At 33.8% G+C, this 25,729-nt stretch overlaps 1 pseudogene; it reads left to right on the forward strand.

Moving 5' to 3' along the window:
• Positions 1 to 7,942: 7,942 nt before the first annotated feature.
• Positions 7,943 to 10,032, forward strand: LOC130855820 (adenylyl cyclase-associated protein 1-like; annotated as a pseudogene).
• The last annotated feature ends 15,697 nt before the right edge of the window (positions 10,033 to 25,729 follow it).

Consider the following 25,729-nt stretch of genomic DNA (forward strand, 5'->3'; position numbering starts at 1 on the left):
CTTCTGTAAAGTATCTCTTAAAATAATTTAGTCATTTTTAAATTCTAATTTAAATTGGTCATTTTAAATTTACTTCTCTTTTTTATTATTATTTTAAGGCTTCTTTATATATTCTTGAGAGTGATTTTTTTGTCATATCTATATGATCCAATATTATGTTACTTCTGGTCTGTGGATTTCCTTTTCCTTTACTTATCACTGTCTATCAAATGTTTTTATCTTGATGAAGTCCACTTTATAAATTTCCCTTTTTTGGTTTGTGCTTTATCTGTCCTATGCATGATATCTTTGCTTATTCCAAATTCACAAAGATTTTCTAATGGAATACTTTTATTTTCTTGTAGAAGTTTTATAGTTTTATATTTTAAATTTAGATCCGTGAATGGTTTAAATTTAATTTTTGTACATGGTGTGAGATAATTGAGGCTCTTTTATTTTTTTTTTAAATGTGGATATCATTTGTTCCAACACCTTGACATCTTTGCAAATCATAAATTGGCCATATATGTATAAGTTTATCTCCAATCTCTCTATTGTAGGCTACTGTTCTGTGTTTGTATTCTTAGCTGAGCTGCTGTTATTACTCTTTCTCAGAGTCAGGTAATGTAAGTCTTCCAGTTTATTCCCCCCAAAATGAAATTGTTTTGGCTTTTCTGGGTTCTTTGCATGTTGGTATGAAATATTAATTCCAGCTTTTCAATTTCTCCAAAATTCCTTCTTAGATTTTCTTTGGAATTATATTTAATTTGTTAGTTTGGGAAGAATTTCTACCTAAACATTATTCTATGGCTTCCAATCCAAACATATGCTAGATTGTACCGTTTATGTAGGTCTTTAATTTCTCTCAACAATGTTTATAGCTTTAGGTGCAAAAGTTCTTGCATAGATTTTGCTAAATTTGTCATGTTTTGAGATGATAGTGTCAATATTATTATTTTAAATTTTATATTACATTTTTATTGCTAGTATATAGAAACATAATTTATTTTTTAATAAATTGTATCACTCAATTCACATGTGAGTTCTAGAAGTTGTTTTGTGGTTCCTTATTTTCTGTATGCATAACTGTTTCATTTGTGAAAAAAGATAATTTTTTGTTTTTATTTCCAAAGTGCAAGCCTTTTCTTTCATCTCCTTGCCTAATTGCACTTTTTAGAGCTTCCAGAAAAATGTTAAATAGAAGTAGTGTTAGTGGATATCTTTCTTTTCCCCAATATTACAGGCAAAGTTGTAATCTTTCAGTATTAAGGATGTTAGCTGTAGTTTTCTTTTTTTAAATTTTTTTCACAATGCTCTTTCTCAGATTAAGAACTTTTTCTCCTTCCCTTGTGTTTTTAATGTTTTGTAAAAAATTCATAAATAGGTGTTGAATATTATTTAATACATTTCTTTTGAATATATTGAGTTGACCATATCAGTTTTATCCTTATGAATTTTCAGCTTTTTAATGTCACTATTTATCCCAAAAAAGATAAATAAAATTAATCCCATATCAAGCTAGACACAATGAAGAGACAATTTAGTATACCAAAAACATTAGATCTTAAAAACAAAAAGAATAAAAGAGATTATAGATGAGGAATTCCTACACAGGACATAACTTAATGGTAAATATATAAAGAGAACAGAACAGAATAATAGTTTCAAAATTTTCAAAGAAAATAATTACCAATTTATTTTTCCTAGACAAGAAAGTTTTATTTATGGTCAAGAATAAAATACAAACAAAAACTAACAAAAACAAAATTCTAAAGCATGTCCTCAGAAAAGAGGCAAATGGAAAAAGATACCTATAATAGTTCTGAAATGCAAGATAAATGGTAAGAAAGAAAATTAAACATGGATTGAATTCAACAGCAGTAAAACACTATCATAATTATGTCTAACTGTTGAAGTAAAAAAGCAAACAAGATAAACTTAACACAGGATATGAATAAGCATAGTTCACAGAAGGCTTTAAAATTGTATTTTTCAAGAAGTGGGAAGTGATAGTAATTATCTTTGAACCTGGGTAAATGAATATTCATTTTTAAATTTTAACAACACAGTTGATAGAAATGACGTATCTAGCTTTCAAGCTAGTAGAGGAAAAAGTGGAATAAAAAAATCAATCAACTAAAAATATGCAGAAAAGAAGAAAAATGGAAGCATAGCAAAAGCTTAGAAAAAAGTAGAAAAATAAAGCAGGTAAAATAGAAAGGATAAATTAAAAGGCATTAATAAATCTGTTTAACAGTAATTAAATGATTAAAAACAGGAAAAATTTATAAAATTAGCTACATTTTGTTTTTAGAGAGGCACTATAATAATGAAGAGAAACATAAAGACAATAAAAAGTTATGAAAATATGCCAGTCAAATATAACAATAAAATAATTCATTGTTTTTGGTTGAAGATAAGGAAAACAAAAAAGCAAAACAAAACAAATAAAACAAACAAATGAAAACAAGGTTTCTACTTTATTTGAAAAGATTCAACATCCCCTGTTTAAAGGTATGTACTCATTGCTATAATTTAACTCTTGTGTAGAATTCCAGAGAATATATCCATAAAATCCTACTTATCATTTCCCCTAAAGATGGATATCCAGATTTCCCCATATTTCTTTTCTGTCACCATGAAAATAAGCATATTCATGTTCCCTTATGCACCAAGAAATGGTATTTTCTGGTGGTAATTACCCAGGAATGTATTTCTGGGACATTAATATGTGCCATTTAATTTCACCAAGCTCTGAATCTTTCTCTTTTAATTTTTTAGAACATAACCAATTTATAATTTTGCCATGAGCCAGTGAAGTTTCCCAGATCTCTAACATTGATATAATCTTTTAATTTTTGACAACCATATCATCTGAAATTATCTTATATTAATCTGAATTTCCATTACTGTGAATTTATTAGTTTTAACTTAACCTGAATTTTCCAGTTTACTTTTATTTCTCATCATATTCATGTTCTTTCCTTAATTTCCTATTGTTTTTCCTATCTCAGTTGTTTTGCAAAAGTTCCTCCTAAATTCCTGATGCTAATCCCTTGTCAGTTGTAGATGTTGTAAATATCAAAGTCCAGGCAGTCACCCCATCTGTTAACTTTGTTTATGTGCTTCATTGAATAGAAACCCATGAATCTTAAGATTTATACCTTGTATACCTTTGATTTGAAAAACTTAGAATACTTTCTCTACTCCAGATTCCCAAAGATGTTTTAAAATCACAGTGAAGAGAAAGAATAGATTTCCCTTCACTTCATCCCTCAGTCAGCATCACTTTATGAAGGCAGCATTTTCACATCTTTAATTATTCCAGGTATTATTTTCATACAAACCACTATGTAAATGTGATAATCAAGTGGCACTGCAAGCTCAAAAGGCCTTGCCTTATGCTATGATTTTAGTGTTTAATTCCAAGGTATATATTAACTTGGAAAAAATCGGTTACTGCTAATGGGATATCCCATTGACGAGCTATCTTTTTCACTAAGTGGGGTTTATCTGTCAAGTTAGTATATATATAAATCAATGCCATAGACTGAAAAAGAATAAAAACAAAAACTTGTTGCTATCAGCTGTCACCTATATGCAGATGACACTGAAATTTATTATATTTCCAGAATTAACTGGTTTCCATATTCATTTTCATATCATAAAGTGAATATTTCCACTTAGATTTGAAGAGCAAACTGTATAATGAATTAAGTATGGACTTGATAGATTTGTGCCTGAATACTGACTCTGCCACTTACTGAGTAACCTTGAATGTGTAGACAAGTTACTTGGCTTTGATTTTTCACTTCCCCATGAATAGACAAGAGATAATAACATTGACAATAATTTGTATGAAAAAATAAGTAATTAGCATTTGCAGTGACCCAGGTATTTTGTTAAACCTTTAACGTGCAACAATGTGACCAGTTTTTACAATAATACTCTGAAGTAAATTATGAGTTGCTTTTTAGAAATGAGGAAACTTACGGAGAGACTAAATCACTTTCCACCCAATACTTGCAATAGCAATGAGGAAACAATGAAGGAAAGATTCACACCTACTTCTGCCTAACTCAAAAGTTCATGTTTTTGAAAATTATGCTGTACTGTTACTCATTTTTGATAGTAAATGCTTCACTAATACTTAAATGTAGCCGAATATTTCTAAAAAGTTTTTGTGTTGACATATGTTTTCAATTCTATTGGGTATTTTTGTCTAGCAGTGGAATTGCTAAGGCATATGGTAGTAACTCTGTTTAACTTTTAGAGAAACTATCGAACTGTTTTGTAAAGCAACTACTCTATTCTGTATTTCTACCAGCAACATCTGAGGTATTCTATTTCTCCATGTCCTCAACAGTTATTGTTATTATTACCACCATCCTTGCATCCTTGTGAGTGTGGCTAGATATCTCACCATGGTTTTTATTTGCATTTAATATGACTAATAACGTTGAACAACTATTCAGACAGTTATTGGACATTTATTCATCTTCTTTTGAGAAATATCTTTTTAAATCCTTTGCCCATTTTTGCTTAAGTCATTTGTCCTTTTATTGTTGAGTTGAAATAATTTTTTATATCTTCTGGATACAAATCCTTTATCAGATATATGATTTACAAATACTTTCTGCCATTTGGTGGATTGCCTTTTTAGTTTCTTGATGTTGCTTTGAAGCACCAAAGTTTTAATTGCAATGAAGTTTATCCATTTTTTCTTCAGTTGCTTGAGACTTTGGTTTCATACCTATGAAACTGTTGCCTAACCAAAGGTCAGGAAGATTTATGCATAGGTTTTCTTCTAAGAATTTTATAGATTTTATAGTTATAGTATTCAGGTCTTTGATGCATTTTCAGTAATTTTGTATATGATGTGAGGTAGAGGTGCAACTTGATTCTTTACATGTGATATCCACTTGTCTTAGTATCATTTGTTGAACAGAATATTATTTTTCCATTCAATTATCTTGTAACCTTTGTCCAAAAATACCCATAAACATAAGAATTTAAGACTCTCAATTCTATTTCATTTATCTTTATACCTATCTTCATGTCAATACTACACAATTTCCATTGTTGTAATTTTGTAGTAAGTTTTGAAATTGAGAAATACAAGCCCTTGAATTTTGTTCTTCTTTTTCAAAACTATTTTTGGTATTCTGGATCCCTTGTAGTTCCATAGGATTTTTTTTTTTTGGACATTTAGGATTTTTAATTTTAATTTTTTCTACATTACATAAATCTGCAGCTAATTTAGACCATTTGACCCCGTCCTATATTGTGTTTTTTTTTTTAGAGTATACTTCCTTATTTCTTTTTTTAATTATTATTATTATTTTTTCCTCTCATTTATTTTTTTTAACTTTTTATTTTTTTATTTTTTACAATAAACTGCATATATTTAGAGTGTACAATTTGGTATCCCAATCTCCCAATTCGTTCCCCCCCCCCAACCCTCCCCGCTTTCCCCACTTGGTGTCCATATGTTTGTTCTCTACATCTGTGTCTCTATTTCTGCCTTGCAAACTGGTTCATTTGTACCATTTTTCTATAGTCCACATATATGTGTTAATATACAATATTTGTTTTTCTCTTTCTGACTCACTTCACTCTGTATGACAGTCTCTAGGTCCATCCATGTCTCTACAAATGTCCCAGTTTCATTGCTTTCTACAGCTGAGTAATATTCCATTGTATTTATGTACCACATCTTCTTTATCCATTCCTCTGTTGATGGATATTTAGGTTGCTTCCATATCCTGGCTATTGTAAATAGTGCTGCAATGATCATTGGAGTGCATGTGTCTTTTTGAATGATGGTGTTCTCTGGGTATATGCCCAGTAGTGGGATTGCTGGGTCATATGGTAGTTCTATTTTTAGTTTTGCAAGGAACCTCCGTACTGTTTTCCATAGTGGCTGGATCAATTTACATTCCCACCAGCAATGCAAGAGCGTTCCTTTTTCTCCACACCCTCTCCAGCATTTACTGTTTGTAGATTTTCTGATGAGGCCCATTCTAACTGGTGTGAGGTGTTACCTCATTGTCATTTTGATTTGCATTTCTCTAATAATTAGTGATGTTGAGCAGCTTTTCACGTGCCTCTTGGCCATCCGTATGTCTTCTTTGGAGAAATGCCTATTTAGGTCTTTTGCCCATTTTTTGATTGGGTTGTTTATTTTTTTGATATTGAGCTGGATGAACTGTTTACATATTTTGGAGATTAGTCCTTTGTCTGTTGATTCATTTGCAAATAATTTTCCCATTCTGAGGGTTGTCTTTTAGTTTTGCGTATAGTTTCCTTTGCTGTGTAGAAGCTTTGAAGTTTCATTAGGTCCCACTTATGTATTTTTGTTTTTATTTCCATTACTCTAGGGGGTGGATCAAGAAAGATCTCGCTGTGATTTACGTCAAAGAGTGTTCTCCTATGTTTTCCTCTAGGAGTTTTATAGTGTCTGGACTTACATTTAGGTCTTTAATCCATTTGGAGTTTATTTTAGTGTATGGTGTTAGGGAGTGCTCTAATTTCATTTTTTTCCATGTAGCTGTCCACTTTTCCCAGCACCACTTATTGAAGAGGCTGCCTTTTCTCCATTGTATATCCTTGGCTCCTTTGTCATAGATTAGTTGACCGTAGTTTATCTCTGGACTTTCTATCCTGTTCCATTGATCTGTATTTCTGTTTTTGTGCCAGTACCATACTGTCTTGATCACTGTAGCCTTGTAGTATACTTGAAGTCAGGAAGCCTGATTCCACCAACTCCGTCTTTCCTTCTCAAGATTGCTTTGACTATTTGGGGTCTTTGTGTTTCCATACAAATCATAAAATTTCTTGTTCTAGTTCTGTGAAAACTGCCATTGGTAATTTGATCGGGATTGCATTGAATCTGTAAATTGCTTTCGGTAATATTCTCATTTTCACAACATTGATCTTCCAATCCAAGAACATGGTATGTCCCTCCATCTGTTTGTGTCATCTTTGGTTTCTTTCATGAGTGTCTTATAGTTTTCTGAGTACAGGTCTTTTACCTCCTTGGTTAGGTTTATTCCTAGGTAGTTGATTCTTTTTGTTGCAATGGTGAATGGAATTGTTTCCTTAATTTCTCTTTCTGATCTTTCATTGTTAGTGTATAGAAATGCAAGAGATTTCTGTGTGTTAATTTTGTATCCTGCAACTTTACTAAATTCATTGATTAGTTCAAGTAGATTTCTGGTGGCACCTTTAGGATTTTCTATGTATAGTATCATGTCATCTGCAAACAGTGACAGTTTTACTTCTTCTTTTCCAATTTGGATTCCTTTTCTTTCTTTTTCTTCTCTGATTGCTGTGGCAAGGACTTCCAAAACTATGTTGAATAGGAGTGGCGAGAGTGGACATCCTTGTCTTGTTCCTGATCTTAGAGGGAATGCTTGCATTTTTTCACCATTGAGAAGGATGTTTGCTGTGGGTTTGTCATTTATGGCCTTTCTTATGTTGAAGTAGTTTCCCTCTATGCCCACCTTCTGGAGAGTTTTTATCATAAATGGGTGTTGAATTTTGTCAAAAGTTTTTTCTGCATCTATGGAGATGATCATGTGGTTTTTATCCTTCAATTTGTTAATATGGTGTATCACATTGATTGATTTGTGTATATTGAAGGATCCTTGCATTCCAGGGATAAACCCCACTTGATCATGGTGTATGATCCTTTTAATGTGTTGTTGAATTCTGTTGGCTCGTATTTTGTTAAGGATTTTTGCATGTAAATTCATCAGTGATATTGGTCTGTAGTTTTCCTTTTTTGCTGTGTCTTTGTCTGGTTTTGGTATCAGGGTGATGGTGGCTTCATAAAATGAGTTTGGGATTGTTCCTTCCTCTGCAATTGTTTGGAAGAGTTTGAGAAGGATGGGTGTCAGCTCTTCTCTAAATGTTTGATAAAATTCACCTGTGAGATTGCTGGGCGGTTCTTGCCGGAAGTGGAGAGCGGCTGGTCGCAGTCACGAGGTGAGGCAGAACTCTGAGGTGGTACATTATGGCTGACATGCAAAATCTGGTAGAAAGATTGGAGAGAGCAGTGGGCCGCCTTGAAGCAGTCTCTCAGGCTTCTGACACACACTGTGGGTATGGAGACAGTGCTGCAAAAGGAACAGCTCCATATGTGCAAGGCTTTAACTCACTGCTGGCCGGTCCTGTGGCAGAGTACCTCAAGATCAGTAAAGAGATTGGGGGAGATGTGCAGAAACATGCAGAGATGGTCCACGCAGGTCTGAAGTTGGTGCGAGCTCTCTTGGTTACAGCCTCTCAGTGCCAGCAGTCAGCAGGCAGCAAGCTTTCTGATTTGTTGGCACCCATCTCCGAGCAGATCCAAGAAGTGATAACCTTTCGGGAGAAGAACCGAGGCAGCAAGTTGTTCAATCACCTGTCTGCTGTCAGTGAAAGTATCCAGGCGCTAGGTTGTGTGGCTGTGGCTCCCAAGCCTGATCCCTATGTGAAGGAAATGAATGATGCTGCCATGTTTTATACAAACCGAGTCCTCAAGGAGTACAAAGATGTGGATAAGAAGCATGTGGACTGGGTCAAAGCTTACTTGAGTATATGGGTAGAGATGCAGGCTTACATTAAGGAGTTCCATACCACTGGACAGGCCTGGAGCAAAACGGAGCCTGTGGCAAAAGAACTGAGTGGATTGCCGTCTGGACCTTCTGCTGGATCGGGTCCTCCCCCCCACACACACCAGGCCCACCTCCACCCCCAGTCCCCACCAGTTCAGGCTCAGATGAGTCTGCTTCATGCTCAGCACTGTTTGCGCAGATTAATCAGGGGGAGAGCATCACACATGCCCTGAAACATGTATCTGATGACATGAAGACTCACAAGAACCCTGCCTTGAAGGCTCAGAGTGCTCCAGTACGAAGTGGCCCCAAACCATTCTCTGCATCTAAACCAGGAGTCAGCCCATCCCCAAACCAGTCATAAAGAAGGAGCCAGCTCTACTTGAACTGGAGGGCAAGAAGTGGAGAGTGGAAAATCAGGAGAATGTTTCCAACCTGGTGATAGATGACACAGAGCTGAAACAGGTGGCTTACATATTCAAGTGTGTCAACTCGACTTTGCAAATCTCAAGGGCATAACTCCATTACAGTAGATAACTGTAAGAAACTCGGCCTGGTGTTCGATGACATGGTGGGCATTGTGGAGATAATCAACAGTAGGGATGTCAAAGTTCAGGTAATGGGTAAAGTGCCAACCATTTCCATCAACAAGACAGATGGCTGCCACGTTTACCTGAGCAAGAATTCCCTGAATTGCGAGATAGTCAATGCCAAATCTTCTGAGATGAATGTCCTCATTCCTACAGAAGGCGGTGACTTTAATGAGTTCCCAGTCCCTGAGCAGTTCAAGACCATATGGAATGGGCAGAAGTTGGTCACCACAGTGACAGAAATTGCTGGATAAGAGAAGTGCCACTGGGTTCTCTGCCCTCTCCCTCACACCATGGGATAAATCTGTATCAAGATGGTTCTTTTCTAGATTTCCTCTACCTTTCTGCTCTTAAACTGCTTCTCTGCTTTGAGAAGCACAGCTACCTGCCTTCACTGAAATATACCTCAGGCTGAGATTTGGGGTGGGATAGTAGGTCATTGATCTTCTGCAGGAAGGTGCAGCTTCTCCATATCAGCTCAACCACACCGCCAATCCATTCTTAAGGAAGTGCAGATCAGGACAGGTGTGTTTTCGCTTTCAGCCTTTGGGGTTTATTTGACCAACAAATAGTCTTGGGAAGAATAAAGCAGTCCCCAGGAATTAACAGATCAGAATGTTCACACAAGTTAATCTTTTTCTAACAATGAGCATGAAGGTAGCAGAAGCTGGTGTGATCCTAGTTGGTTCTTCTAACAAACTAATTTCACTATTGACAAGTGAGGCAAGGGTTGCACAGGACCAAAGGCTGAAGCTTGGCCATCTAGCATTCCAAGCAAAATGATTTCCTGTAAGCATTCCTTTTCTTCTGCATTCCATCCTGCATCTGCCCGAACCTGAGATAGTAAGTTGTCCTGTGTTAGCTGCTGTGGCAGTGCCCTGCACCCAGGTCAGCTAAAGGAGTCTTGGACCCTTCCGCTCTCTGGGGCCCCTGCCCAGCACCTTCCTACAGAGATGACTTAGGAAAAACAAGGAAAACCACACCATTCCCAGGAATCTGGCTTCCCTTGCTCCTTCCATGCTAGGTGCCCCATCCATCTTCATTGCCTCCTTTGCCCTGTCATGCTCAACAGCTTCTGGCTTCTGTCTGGGCACCTGAACAGAGGACTAAAATCTCCACTGCAGGCTGGTTTTAGGTCTTGTGTAAAAATCTTGCACAACATTGCTAACGTAAATTTCAGTTCTTCCTCTAGGACACTTTACCAAAATATGCAACTTTTTGGTGGGAAGAGAGATTGTCCTGTGATTTCTACCCATTTCCTGAGGCCTGTGGAAATAAACCTTTATGTACTTAAAGTTATACAGAAAATAGAATAAAATTAATACCAAACTCGCTTAAAAAAAAAAATTCACCTCTGAATCCATCAGGTCCTGGACTTTTGTTTGTTGAGAGATTTTTAATCAAGGTTTCAATTTCATTACTTGTGATTGGTCTGTTCATAATTTCTCTTTCTTCCTGATTCAGTCTTGGAAGGTTATACCTTTCTAAGAATCTGTCCATTTCATCCAGGTTGTCCATTTTATTGGCATACAGTTGCTTGTAGTAATCTCTTACGGTGCTTTTTATTTCTGCTGTGTCCGTTGTAACTTCTCCTCTTTCATTTCTAATTTTATTGATTTGAGTCCTCTCCCTCTTTTTCTTGATGAGTCTTGCTAGATGTTTATCAATTTTATTTATCTTCTCAAAGAACCAGCTTTTAGTTTTATTGATTTTTGCTATTGTTTTGTCTCTATTTCATTTATTTCTGCTCTGATCTTTATGATTTCTCTCCATCTACTCACTTTGGGTTTTGTTTGTTCTTCTTTCTCTAGTTTCTTTAGGTGTAAGGTTAGATTGTTTATTTGGGATCTTTCTTGTTTCTTGATGTAGGATTGTATTGCTATAAACTTCCCTCTTAGAACTGCCTTTGTTGCATCCCATGGGTTTTGGATCGTTGTATTTTCATTATGATTTGTCTCTAGGTATTTTTTGATTTCCTCTTTGAATTCTTCAGTGATCTCTTGGTTATTTGGTAGCATATTGTTTGGCCTCCATGTGTTTGTGTTTTTTACAGTTTTTTCCCTGTAATTCATTTCTAATCTCATAGCGTTGTGGTCAGAAAATATGCTTGATAGAATATCAATTTTCTTGAATTTACCAAGGCTTGATTTATGACCCAAAATGTGATCTATCCTGGAGAATGTACCATGTGCACTGGAGAAGAACGTGTAATCTGCTGTTTTTGGATGTAATGTCCTATAGATTTCTATTAAGTCAAGCTGATTTATTGTGTCATTTAAAGCTTGTGTTTCCTTATTAATTTTCTGTGTGGATGATCTGTCCATTGGTGTCAGTGAGGTGTTAAAGTCCCCCAGTATGATTGTGTTACTGTCAATTTCCTCTTTCATAGTTGTTAGCATTTGCCTTATGTATTGAGGTGCTCCTATATTGGGTGCATATATATTTATAATTGTTATCTCTTCTTCTTGGATTGATCCCTCAATCTTTATGTAGTGTCCTTTCTTGTCTCTTGTAACATTTTTTATTTTAAAGTGTATTTTATCTGATATGAGTATCACTACTCCAGGTTTCTTTTGATTTCCATTTGCATGGAATACCTTTCTCCATCCCCTCACTTTCAGTCTGTATGTGTCCCTAGTTCTGAAGTGAGTCTCTTGTAGACAGCATATATATGGGTCTTGTTTTCATATCCATGTAGCTAGTCTGTGTCTTTTGGTTGGTGCATTTAGTCCATTTACATTCAAGGTGATTATTGATATGTATGTTCTTATTACCATTTTCTTAATTGTTTTGTTTTTGTTTCTGTAGGTCCTTTTCTTCTCTTATGTTTCCCGCTTAGAGAAGTTCCTTTAGCATTTGTGTAAGGCTGGTTTGGTGGTGCTGAATTCTTTTAGCTGTTGCTTGTCTGTAAACCTTTTGATTTCTCTGTCGAATCTGAATGAGATCCTTGCTGGGTAGAGTATTCTTGGTTGTAGGTTCTTCTCTGTCATCACTTTAAATACATCATGCCACTTCCTTCTGATTTGTAGAGTTTCTGCTGAGAAATCAGCTGTTAACCTTCTGGGAGTTCCCTTACATGTTATTTGTTGTTTTTCCCTTGTTGCTTTTAATAATTTTCTCTCTTTAGTTTTTGTCAATTTGACTACTATATGTCTTGGTTTGTTTCTCCTTGGGTTTATCCTGCCTGGGACTCTCTGTGCTTCCTGCACTTGGGTAGCTATTTCCTTTCCCATGTTAGGGAAGTTTTCAACTATAATCTCTTCCAGTATTTTCTCAAGTCCTTTCTATCTCTTCTTCTTCTTCTGGGACCCCTATAATGCGAATGTTGGTGTGTTTAACATTGTCCCAGAGGTCTCTTAGGCTGTCTTTAGTTCTTTTCCTTCTTTTTTCTTTATTCTTTTCTGCATCAGTGATTATCACCATTCTGTCTTCCAGGTCACTTATTCGTCCTTCTGCCTCAGTTAATCGGCTATTGGTTCCTTCTAGTGTATTTTTCATTTGAGTTATTGTGTTGCATATCTCTGTTTGTTTGTTCATTAATTCTTCTAGGTCTTTGGTAAACTTTTCTTTCAACTTTTTGATCTTTGCATCCAGTCTTTTTTCAAAGTCCTGGATCATCTTCAAAATCATTCTGAATTCTTTTTCTGGAAGAGTGCCTATCTCCTCTTCATTTAGTTGTTTTTCTGAGGTTTTATCTTGTCCCTTCTTCTGGTACAAAGTCTTTTGCCTTTATTTTCTCTGTCTTTCTGTGGCTGTGATTTTCACCTCCACAAGATGAAATACTACTGATACTGCTTGATTCTGCTGTCTGCCCTCTTGTGGGGGAAGCTGTCTAGGAGTCTCCTCGGTGCTTCCTGATGGGAGGGACTGATGGTTGGTCAGGCTGGGTGGGTGTAGCTCAGTGAAACTTTCATCTGATTTGGTGGGTGGAGCTCAGTGACACTTTAATCTGCTTGTCTGCCAATGGGTGGGGCTGTGTTCCCACCCTGGTGGTTTGGCCTGACGTGGCCCAGCACTGGAGCTTGCACGCTCTTTGGTGAAGCTAATGGTGGACTCTGGGAGGGCTCACGCCAATGAGCACTTCTCAGAACCCCTGCTGCCAGTGCCCCTGTCTCCTCAGTGAGCCACAGCTGTCCCCCACCTATGCAAGCAATCCTCCAACACCAGCAGGTAGGTCTGGTTCAGTCTCCCATGGGGTCCCTGCTCCTTCCCCCTGGATCCTGGTGAGCACACTGTTTTGTGTACCCTCCAGGAGTGGAGTCTCCATTTCCCCCAGTGCTGTGGAGGTCCTGCAATCAAATCCCACTGGCTTTCAAAGTCTGATTCTCTTGGGATTCCTCCTCCCGTTGCTGGACTGCCAGGTTAGGAAGCCTGACATGGGGCTAAGAACCCTCAGGACTTCTGCAGTATAACTGTTCTCCAGCTTGTGAGTCACCCACTCAGCATTTATGGGATTTGATTTTAACGCGATTGAGCCCCTCCTACCATCTCATTGTGGCTTCTCCTTTGTCTCTGAATGTGGGGTGGGTTTTTTTTGGTGAGTTCCAGTGTCTTTCTGTCAATGGTTGTTCAGCATTTAGTTGTAATTCAGGTTTTCTTGCAAGAGGGAGTGAGTGCATGTCCTCCTACTCTGCTATCTTGATTCTTCTTCCATACATTTTTCATAATCAGCTTGTCAATTTCTACCAAATAAAAGTAAACTGGGGTTCTGATAGAGATTGCATTGAATCTATAAATTAATTTGGGAAGTATTGTTATCTTAACATATTAATGATGAACACATGATGTCTTTCCGTTTATTTAGATCTCCTTTAATATATTTCAAGAATCTTTTGTAGTTTTCAGTGTAAAAATCTTATACCTCACTGTAGGCTCATTTCTAAATAATTTATCCTTTTTGATACCATTGTAAATGGAATTATTTCCATCATTTCATTTTAGATTTTCCACTAACATTGTATATATATACAGTTGACTTTTTTTCTTGATCTTGCAGTCTGTAAAATTTCTGAACCATTTGTTATTTGTAATAATTTCTAGTCTATTTCTTATGGTTTTCTATACACAAGACTATACTCCTCTGCTGCAAGGATTTAACCACCTAAAGAGTGCTTGAGGAGAACCCAAAGAAATAAACACTTGTACCAGGCAGTGACTCCCACTGAGTATCTCTTAAGATATGACACAACTACAGAAACACCACCTGCATTTAATAAAGATTCATCCTATACAATTTGTTGGGAATGCCCAGACGTGGTAACTCTCTCAGTAATTCATTTCAATTTAGTGTACTCACATTCACACTCATGCAGTAACTCTGAAGAGTTTCTGTTTTTTTGCGTCTGGGGGAAAAAAACATTAACTTCCTCTCTTCCTGAGTTTCTTGAACAGTAAAATGAGTATTAAAAATCCTGCTTTATTGAGTTTCTGTGTGTATTAAAGTAAATGTTTATAAACTAAAGTATTTAACACATTTTGTAGCGCACTTAATAAACATCAAATACTTTGCCCTACGTATCCTTTTCCAGAGAAAAGAGGGTGAAATCCTAACAGCAAAGGAGTATTTATAGCACAGGCTATAATGCTCTTTTCCTTTCATCTCACATGCCATATGACCTTGATACGGCTAAAAACAAAACAAAACAAAACAAAACAAACAAACAAAAATTCATAATCAGCTTCAGGGATAGGATCCACTCACCCATGTACCTCTTTATTCTCCCTCATCTACTTGGCCACCAATACCTTTGAATATGGTATATGCCTGGGTTAAGTGGTAGTTGTAGATGACAGCATTATAGATTTTAAACAAACATGTCAAGAAAACTCTCCTTCTGGTAAATGACTAAAGAAGAAAAATAATGGAACCTAGTTTTCTGAAAAGAGAATGGGGAAACTTCTGCACATAAATAATTTCATCACTATTTAAGGCTTTATTTAAATAAATTAAAAAATCTAGAAAAGAACTACAGAATCTCTTAAACACGATGTTCCTCAAGGTCTGTAAAGAATTAAGTGATCATACGGGGATATGTGTATAAAAACAGATGATTGAACCTGGTGTACCCCCCAAAAAATAAAAAAAATAAAAAAAAAAAGAATTAAGTGATCACTGTTGGGAAAGGGAACCAATGTATATGTGTATATGTGTGTGTGTGTGTGTGTGTAAATGAATGAATGTCGCTGCACTTTAATTTACAGATTTGGAAAATACTATAAAGTTAATTGGTTAAAGTGAAAATATACCTGTATAAAAATAAATAACATAAATGAAATCTATTGTCATCAACCATGAAGATCTACTTCTGTGTTAGCTATAGAGTATCTAAAATATAAATTAGCTGATCCGAGGTTATTCCTATGAGTTTATATATGAAAACTGGATGCTGTACAAACTCAGGACTGCATTATCACCCTCAAAATGACACTTCACTATTACAAGACTTAGTTTCATAGTCTTTTAGTAATACTTTTCCTTCAGACAAAATCTAACCTTAAGACTATAGTCATGCCAGTAACCTTGAAGGAGGAGGCTACAAAATTCTTGAACTTCTTTCAAGCCATGTGTAACAAAATGAATCAAAACTGGACCATTTTATACATCACAGGATGAGCCATATTCTTTTTGAATAAAAACAACAACAAAAAATATTCTCTCTCTCAGCTCCTTCTTTTCATGGTTTTCATTAAAATAATAATGTTGTTCCAACTGCATTCGACTCTTAATTTCCTTTTCAAATGTGTGTATTTTTCTTTGCCTCTCAGTAGGAACCCCACAACACATTTAGAGATGGGACTCTTGTTCATGACTTTCTAACTTAAGATGAGCAGTAGTTTCAGGCAGCTGAACCTTGATCTTCATCTGTTGATTATTTTGTTGTTTAAGTACCAACATGCACATACACATATTAAGTTAGTCAAAAGAAAGTGAAATAATAAAGCAGTCAAAAGAAGCCAAAATATAGCAGTTACTGTGATAAGCTGAGAGCAAGGAGAAATGCATTTTGAATCTTAATGAAGTCATAAAGATGTTTCTGCTGTGATTTACAAATATATAGCAAAAAAATTAGAAAAATGTTACTAAAACAGAACCATTCAGTCTGGTATTGTTAGTAACTCCATTTGCGAGAATTCAGGTACTAATGAGAACAAAACAAAAAATCCCCAAAGGTTTAAACTTTTTAACCTAGTACAAGATTCAGGAATAAGGGGTGGGAAGTAGAGTAGGAGAAAGGTTTGAATTTCTAATGTGAGCTTCAGTTCTTATCCTTTCAATTTTATCCTTGTAATCAGTAAATCGCAGGGCTTGGTGGTAATGCATGCATATGGAAAATGACATTTATTTTCATGAAGACTATTAGTAGTTTGCAAGAGAGAAAAAGTAATTAACTATAACTTCCAGCCTTATAATAACCATAAACTTATTTAACCTCTCCTCAGTAATATTTAGAGAATACTAATGCAGTATGTCTTTGAAGATCAAGTTGTACTGGACTTGCATGCAAATATTTAAGAAGTTAATTAAAATAAGAATTATTGTTGAACTTTGATTTTGGTTATATTGTAAAAATACACTGAAATTATTGCTTGAGCATCCAATTTTTCTTCTTTTTACCTCATTAGCATTTCTGAATATGTCTGTTTGGCCTAGAGATACTGGTATGGACTGCAAAGTTGAAGAAAAAGTACATTTTAGTAATTTCATTTTTTTTCCAAATAATAAAACTAACAAATTTTCCCTTTATTCTGGGTAAATAGATTTCCTAATGAAGTCTGATATTTTTAAGATTAAATGAAGGTGCTTCCATATTTTTACCCATTTTCAGGATATTAAAAAGCAGATGGACCTCAAGCCTACAACCACAAGCGAATAATTAGTGGTTCTAGGTCATTTCATTTGATGACCTACAACTCATTTTATTAAATATCTATGTCTTAGTATCTGTGTCCATATTAAAATTAGGTTAGGCATTGTAATCCTGAAATATCAATACAGATGCATACACATGTAAGTTTAAAGTAGTTTGCTTTCTTGATGTGTAATATATCACTATAACACTTCAGGTTGACTATAAGTCCCAAGGTACTTACCATTCTACATGCAGCTGAATCTCGGTTCCAAAAACAATCTATACTAGCAAATACTTGGATAGAGTTCAATAATTAACATCTTAAAGATTTGTGTTTTTATTTATGTAGTGATTTCATTAACTGATTTTTTTGATGTTTATTTTTATTTCAATTAAAACAACAAATCAGTTAGCCATGGAAGTGTATTTATATTAAATCTAAATATAGGCAAGTAACACAACTTAGCAAATTCACATCTTTTATAAATATTTTTTGTTGAAGACTTTCACTATACATATGCAGAAAATAATGCATTTTTAAAAGGAAACCAAAATTAATGGAATAAGTTGTGCATGAATAGTCTTAAGCTAAAACGATGTGTCTCTTTTACATCTTAGCTTGTTATAAACTATTAGTAAACATACTGAACTGAATTAATGCCTAGAAAAAAGTTATCACTAAAAAGAGGTCAGTAGGTATCTACTAAATAAGAAAGGCCTACATTCTCCAATGTTAGTGATTGTCTGGTATCAATTCAATCACCCAGCATCATTTGAGAACCTGCCATAAGTCATTATGCTTGGTTCTGAAATTTTAAAATTAAATTTAGGTGTTCACTACCCTTGAGAGTTTTTTTTTTTTGATATACATGGAAAGAAGGAAAGAGGGGTAAAAGGAAGAATTTTACCATTTCAAATATGGTCTGAAATGACAGTATTTTTTGTGTGTGTGTGTGAAGGACAAGATTCACATTATGTCAGAATAAGAGTTAGCCAACCGCTTTATTTCCCACATAAGAAAATTTAATGCTCAGAGATAAAGAGCAGATTTTTCAAGTCCACATTGCTTGCTATTTATAAATCCAAAATGAAAATCTCATGTTTTCTATAGATTTGTAAGAGTTTCAAGCAAATGTATAATTATAGATGCTAGGAAATGATACATAGATATGGAAAAACTTGTTTCTTTTTCAGTTTCCTGACTTTTGAGGCTGCAAATAGTGACTAAATTGTTCTGCCTTGGTCATCTCATCATTTTGATTGATGTTGGTTAAATATATTTTGATAGGATTCAATTGTTTTAAACAATCCTGATTTCTTTCTTTCCCTTTCTCTTCTATTAGAAAAAAATTCAATTAATATAAAGTAGTGCTTCTCAAAATTAATGAGCATATAAATTACCTGGGGGTATTAGTAAAATGCATATTTGAATTCAGTAGATCTGGTAAGGAACCTGAATTTTGTGATTTTGTTAAATTCTTAGGTGATACTAATGATGCTCATTTGAACAGCATTCTTTAGAGAGTAGCAAGGCTTTGAAAGAGCAATATGATATAAATTTGTTACTCCTCTACTTTAAATGCTGACTGGTCTTTCCACTGCTTGCAGTAATTTGAGATTTGGAATAGTCCAGCTTGAGGGACGCTGCCTTAAAGCAATTAGTTGGGTAATGAAGGATCATTGTTGAAAAAAGAAAAAAGAGGGACGGACACTTTATATAGCACAAACTGGGAACAAAGTCAGCCATTGACTGCCATGTTCCCCTTTTCTCAGTGACTGTCAGGCTTTTGGCACATATCTAAGAGTATACGACTAGGAACAAGACAGAACACTTTCCAAGCATCAGTTCTGGTGTTCTGGATTATTGGCACATGAATAAACCCTAGGATTATGCCTTTGGCTAAAAATGTAGCAACAACTAGGATTTTTTCAGTCAATACACATTTATTAAGCCCAGCTGCCAAGAATGCATTGCCCTTATTGCTGTATAAGTGTAAGAAACAAACAGTGGTGTTATTATTTCCAGCAAGTCACAATAAAAAACACTCTGCCCATTTGGCAATAACCTAGAAATTTTACATTTATCTCCACTTTTGTTAGGAAAATAATGCCAGTTGTATATTTTCTGTCTTATTATAATAGTAATTAATGATTGAGGTAATAGTGATGGTGTGAATATAAATATTGCAACATGCCCTCCCTACTACCCCCCAAAAGAAAGAAAAATAAGAATGACAAATAAAAGTATAAATATCCATGTTATTAGCATAAATAGAAAACTTAGAACATCCTCAATTCAATTTTCCTTTAAGTGGAAATGTAAATAGCATATCCCATCAAGCAGTTGGCTATGCTACAGTGCATGTGTTTATAGACAAAAAGAGCAGTTTGAGAAAGAGATCAACATTTTCAAAAAACTCAAGAAATATCATTGTGGACCAATGATTTTATAAACAGTGTAGTTTTTCTCTATCAAATTTGCGTAAAAGGACTAAATATACAAGGGCTCAGGGAATTGTGCACCCATGAGTCATTCCCGAAGACTCTCTCATCCAGCCAAGAGACAACACAGACAATTGCTACAAAAGTAGTGACAGCGGGCATTTTATATATTTACTTTTAGATTGAAGATTAAAATTAATGCATGGCTGAGGATGGAATAAAATATGTTATATTAAGGATGTCATGTGTTGTATAATTGACAATATATTGCAACAAAAGAATGGAAGGAAATAGGAGAAGGTAAAATTAGCATATGCTTATTGATTGCTGTACTGGAATTAGATATGCCACTTAAGTGTACTATTATAAACCAACAGAAAAAATTAGTAAAATGTTCAATAAGAAAATAGAGAAATAAGGACATTAAAAATGTTTCCATGCAAAGGTAACCAATAGAACAAAAGTACAAACCCAGCTAAATGCCAAAACAAATTTAACAAATAAAAAAGCAAAGGAAAACATTACATAGAAAAATAAATAGAAAATATGACAAAATATATAATAATTGTATCAAAACAGTGTGACAGTTGAGACAAATACATTATCAATAAATGTAAATAAGCTGATTCACCTATTAAAACATTTGCAGTTTGATTCACAAAACAAGAAACAACTGTATGTCCTAGAAGAACAACACTTAAAAAAAAACTTCCCAAAAAGGTAAAACTGAAAAAATAGACAGATGTATACCATAATAATGCAAGTATAGATATACTGATATCAAAGTAGAATGCAAAGCTAAAACCATTAAACATAAAAATAAGGGCAACATTTATGGCTATAAGCCAAAATTTATAATGAAAATATAAAGTATGTGTGTATTAAATAACACAAGAGCAATCTTTATAAAGCAAAAATGATAAAAAATGCAAGAAAACAAAGACAGAAACACACTAATAACCCAGGAACCAAAAAGCTTTTTTATAGAATGAGCAAATTAACACTAAAATATACTTGGAGAAAGAATCATGCAGAAGTAGACATAAAAACAATTTAAAGAAAGAAAATCTTTGAAGGAGAATAGGCATGGAAAGGATTAAAATATAGACTTCAGATTTGAAAATATGGTTCTGATGCATGAATAGACATGCAAATAGGAAATAGAATTAGAAATCCAGAATTATACTAAAAAAATATGAAACTGTAGTATGTGATGAGGATGTTTTCTCAAGTCTTTTGAGAAGCAATAAGCTTGTAATTGTTATTGGAATAACTGATTAGCCATTTGACCAAGGGTAAAATTAGATCCAAATCTTACACCATTATATAAGGGTAGCCATAAAAACAATGAAATGTTGCCATTTGCTTAAACATGGATGGAGCTTCAGGGAATTATGCTAAGTGAAATAAGTTAGAGAAAGACAAATACCATATGATAATCTTACTTAGATGTAGAATCTAAAAACAAATGAACAAACAAAACAAAACTCATAGATATGGAAGACAGAATGGTGATTTCCATGGTGGAAGGGGCTTTGAATTAGGGGAAATGAGTAAATGGGAGTCAAAAGAAACAAACTTTTAGTTATAAAATAGATAAATCATGGGGATGTAATGTACATCATGGTGACCATGCTCATGTTGTAGTGCATGTTTGAAGGTTGCCAAGATAGTAAATCTTAAAAGTTCTCATCACAAGAAAATATATAATGATGGATGCAACCTAGACTTATTATGGTGATCATTTTGCAGTATATACAAATATTGAATCATATTTTATAAATGAAATTAATATAATGTTATGTGTCAGTTATACTCAATTTTTAAAAAAATATTTTATATTTTATTGTTATATTTTATTTTATATTGGAACATAGTTAATTAACAATGTTGTGTTAGTTTTAGTTGTACAACAAAGTGATTCAGTTATACATATACATATATCTATTCCTTTTCAAATTCTTTTTCCCATTTAGGTTATTATAGAATATTATTTAGGTTATTATAGAATATTATTCAGCAGAGTTCCCTGTGTTATACAATAGGTCCTTGTTGGTTATAGTAGTGTGTACCTATCAATCCCAAACTCCCAATCTATCCCTCCCCGTAACCCTCCCCTCCTGGTAACTATGAGTTTGTTCTCTAATTCTGTGAGTCTATTTCTGTTTTGTCAATAAGTTCATTTGTATCATTCTTTTTATATCCCACATATAAGTGATATCATATGGTATTTGTCTTTCTCTGTCTGACTTACTTCACTTAGTTTGATAATCTCCAGGTCCATCCATGTTGCTGCAAATGGCACTATTTCATTCTTTTTAATGGCTGAGTAATATTCTGTTGTATATATGTACCACATCTTCTTTATCCATTCATCGGTCAATGGACATTTAGGTTGTTTCTGTATCTTGGCTATCATAAACAGCATTGCAATGAACATTGGGGTGCATGTATCCTTTCAAACCGTGTTTTTCTCCAGATATATGCCCAGGAGTGGGATTGCTGGATCATATGGTAGCTCTATTTTTAGTTTCTTAAAGAACCTCCTCAGTGGCTATACCAATTTACATTCCCACCAATAGTGTAGAAGAGTTCCCTTTTCTCCACACCCTCTCCAGCATTTATTTGTAGATTTTTTGATGCTGGTCATTCTGACTGGTGTGAGGTGAACCATAGACAAAACAAAAAGACAACCCATAGAATGGGAGAAAATATTTGCAAACAATGCGACTGGATGGATTAGTCTCCAAAATTTACAAACAGCTTACGTGGCTCAATACCAAAAGAACAAACAACCCAATCCAAAATGGGTGGAAGATCTAAACAGATATTTCTCCAAAGATATACAGATGGCCAAGAGGCACATGAAAAGATGCTCAGCATCACTAATTATTAGAGAAATGCGAATCAAAACTACCTCAGCTTTTTTCTTTTTTAGTGCAAGTTTTAGTAGAAAACATAGATGAATTCCTCCTTAGCTCTAACGTGTGGAAACACTTTCTATGAATAAAAATGTAGATGCATAAAAGAAAAAAACTGAAATTTTATTTAATAAAAATAAAATATATGCCAAAAAATGCCATGGAAAAGGTAAAAGAAAATAGATATTAGAATAATTTTAAAAACAGGCCACAAATTGGGAGGGAATATTTTCTGATAACATATCTAGAAAAGGACTTTTATCCAGAATATATAAAGAACTCTCAAAACTTAATAGTAAGAAAACAAATGACCCACTTTAAAAAAAAAGATCAATGACTTGATATACTTTGTCAAATAGGATGTGCTGAAAGCAATTAAGCGTGTGTAACAAGTTCACCATCCTTTGATATTAAAAAAACACAAATTAAAACCATAGTGAGATACTATTCCCTACCTTTCACAATGTTAAAATGAAAAATACTGATAATACCAACTGTGAGTGAGGATGAAGAGCTACTGGAATTTGTATAAATTGGTGGTGGTTATGCAAAATAGTACAGCCACTTTGGATTGTAATGTAGAAGTTTCTTACATAGTTAACTATATTAGTTTTATTTCCCAGGAATTTCACTCCTATGTATTTGCCCTAGAAAAATAAAAAAACCTACGTTCACACAAACACCTGTACCCAAATGTTTATAGCAGCTCTATTCATGATCACCCAAACCAGGAAATAAAGCAGATGTTCTTCAATGCCTGAAATGATAAGCCATGGTACACCAGTACTAATCAGTAATAAAAATGAATACTAATCTATAATAAAAATGAATGAACTCGATATACATAAATCATTTGGATAAATCCTAAAAAATACACTGTATGATAGAAGTCAGTTTCAAGTTACAAAGTTTATAACCATTTTTATGACATACTCACAAATACAAAACGAGTTAAGGAGAACAGATCAAAGTTTGTCAGGGTTAGAGATGGGAGAAGTTGTGACTACAGAGGGAGCACAAGGGAGATTTGGAGCTAATGAAAGTATGTTATGTTACAATAGTGGTTACACAAATTTATACATATATTAAAACTCAAAGAGTTGTATACCAAAAAATTTTTATTTTTTGTATGTTAATGTAAAAAATAGAATAAATACTTGAAAACCAAGAATATATATGAAAGATGTATCACACAAAAAGTACTAGTACTAGTAATACATAAATAATTATTAATATAATTAATTTAAATTATTTTTAAAAAGATCAAAATGCAGAAAAATGTGTAAAAGAAGAAGCTAACCACAGAATAGATACAAAAATGACCCTTAAACATATGAAAAAGATGTTCAATTTCACAATAAAAGAAACGTAAATTACAAGTAACTCAAATAACATTTCTCACAAGATTGGCAAATTTCATATGTATGACAAAATACTCTTTTAACAAACATCTGGGAATAAGTGCTGTTATTCACTACTATTAAAAATGTAGGTTGGTATAAACTTTATAAGGGGATTTTGGCAATATCTTATTAAACTACATGTGTATTTACCTATGACCCAACAATCTTTATAGAAATTTACACTGTTATATACATCCAACATGAAAAAGTAAATGTGTTCAAACTTACTCATTACTGTATTGTTTGTAGCTGCAGAACATTGGGAACAACTTATATGCCCTTACATAAAATGGTAGTTGAATGAATTACAGTACATCTACACAGAAGAGTAGTATGGCGGCCATAAAAAATAAGAAAGATCTTTATGAAGTAAAGTTGAGTGATTTCCAGATACATTTTTCAATGAAAAAAGTGATATGTAAAAAATATATTCAGTATAACATTATGTGAAAAAGAGAATTAAAAAGTTCACATATAATTTATTTGTATAAGGAGAAGCAGAGGAACTAAGGAGATATTTTTCCAGTGATGAGAGGATAGGTGAGAATGGGCTTTAACTAATGCAATGGTGTTTTTTGTACAGTTTGGCTATTTGGAATCATGTTTCTGTTTCATGCACCCACAGAGTGTCTAAATAAAATTGACAAGGATGGCAAAAGTTTTAAATGGCATATATCTTCTTATAAGTGTAGAAAAATATAGCATATCTGATAAATATTAAATTTATACTGTATTGTTTATAGTGAGCTCCTATTCTTTAGATAACTTTTATAGGTGATTGCTTTCATATCTGCAGAAAGGAAAACCTGTAATATTTTAAATACCACCAATAATAGCCCTCATCTATACTAATCAATATACTAATCTTAGAACTCTCCACTTGGGACATAAGAACTAATACCTTAAAAGTTACTGGGCTGAGTTGTTGACTGTAAGAGGAAAGAATATCAAATACTGTAATTTGTTTAGTTTAATAAAGCTATTATAGCTGTATTTCCCATAATATATTAGACATTATGTTTTACAAAGAAAGATATATAACTTCTTGGCATACACTGAAGGTATTTACAAAAGGACATAAAAAGAAATAAAATTTGATGTGATATATTTAAGCTCAGAGAAAACAATTAGAAACCCCTGATATTTCTTAGACAACAGTATTAACAATATTAATTGAATAATTTATGCCATTTTTCTATGTGAAGGTTATTTTTATTTTTCTACAGTCAACTGTATGGAAAAACCTTATTCTCTAGTTCTTGTACATTTTTATCCAGGTCAAAGGGTAATTGATTAATGATGCATAATACAATATTTATTACATCATCCAGTGAAAATAAATGTTAAATTATGATGATATTTTATTCCAACTTTTGAAGATTAACCAAGTAATTAATTATGTTTAGTATAAAACATATTGCCTTTCCTGTCCCTTTCTAAATATATGCATTTCATTAAATACTGAGGGATTTTCTCTGTCCTTACAGTTAAAGTCCTTGAAGATATGCAAAAAAACCTCCATGGCTATTGTTCTATTAAATCCCAATAAAAAAAACTAGGTCCAGGGCCTTGAGCTTTAAGAGCTCCTTAGAGAGAGAAAGGGATAATTACTGAATTGTAGCAAATATAATTCTGGACTTTAATAGCAAGAACAAGAACAAAAATCAAAATTAGAAAGAGGTCTGAACTTCAGACATTTTAAGGGCATTTAGGGCATTAATTTAAAAATAATAAATACTAGCAATACAATAAAAAGTAGCAACCATTACTTAGCATGGAAAAGTTAGGAAAATTAACCAAAGAAATTTTAAATTGGATTTTTAAGATATCAAATATTTGTGGAATTTTTTCATTCATCTTCCAGACCTAATCTGAAAATAGCTATTCAACATGAATTATATTTATCAGACAGCATCTCTGTGTGAATGTTAATGGGTATTATTAAGT

Source organism: Hippopotamus amphibius, chromosome 1 (genome assembly GCF_030028045.1).
Source record: "Hippopotamus amphibius kiboko isolate mHipAmp2 chromosome 1, mHipAmp2.hap2, whole genome shotgun sequence".
Lineage (NCBI taxonomy): Eukaryota > Metazoa > Chordata > Mammalia > Artiodactyla > Hippopotamidae > Hippopotamus > Hippopotamus amphibius.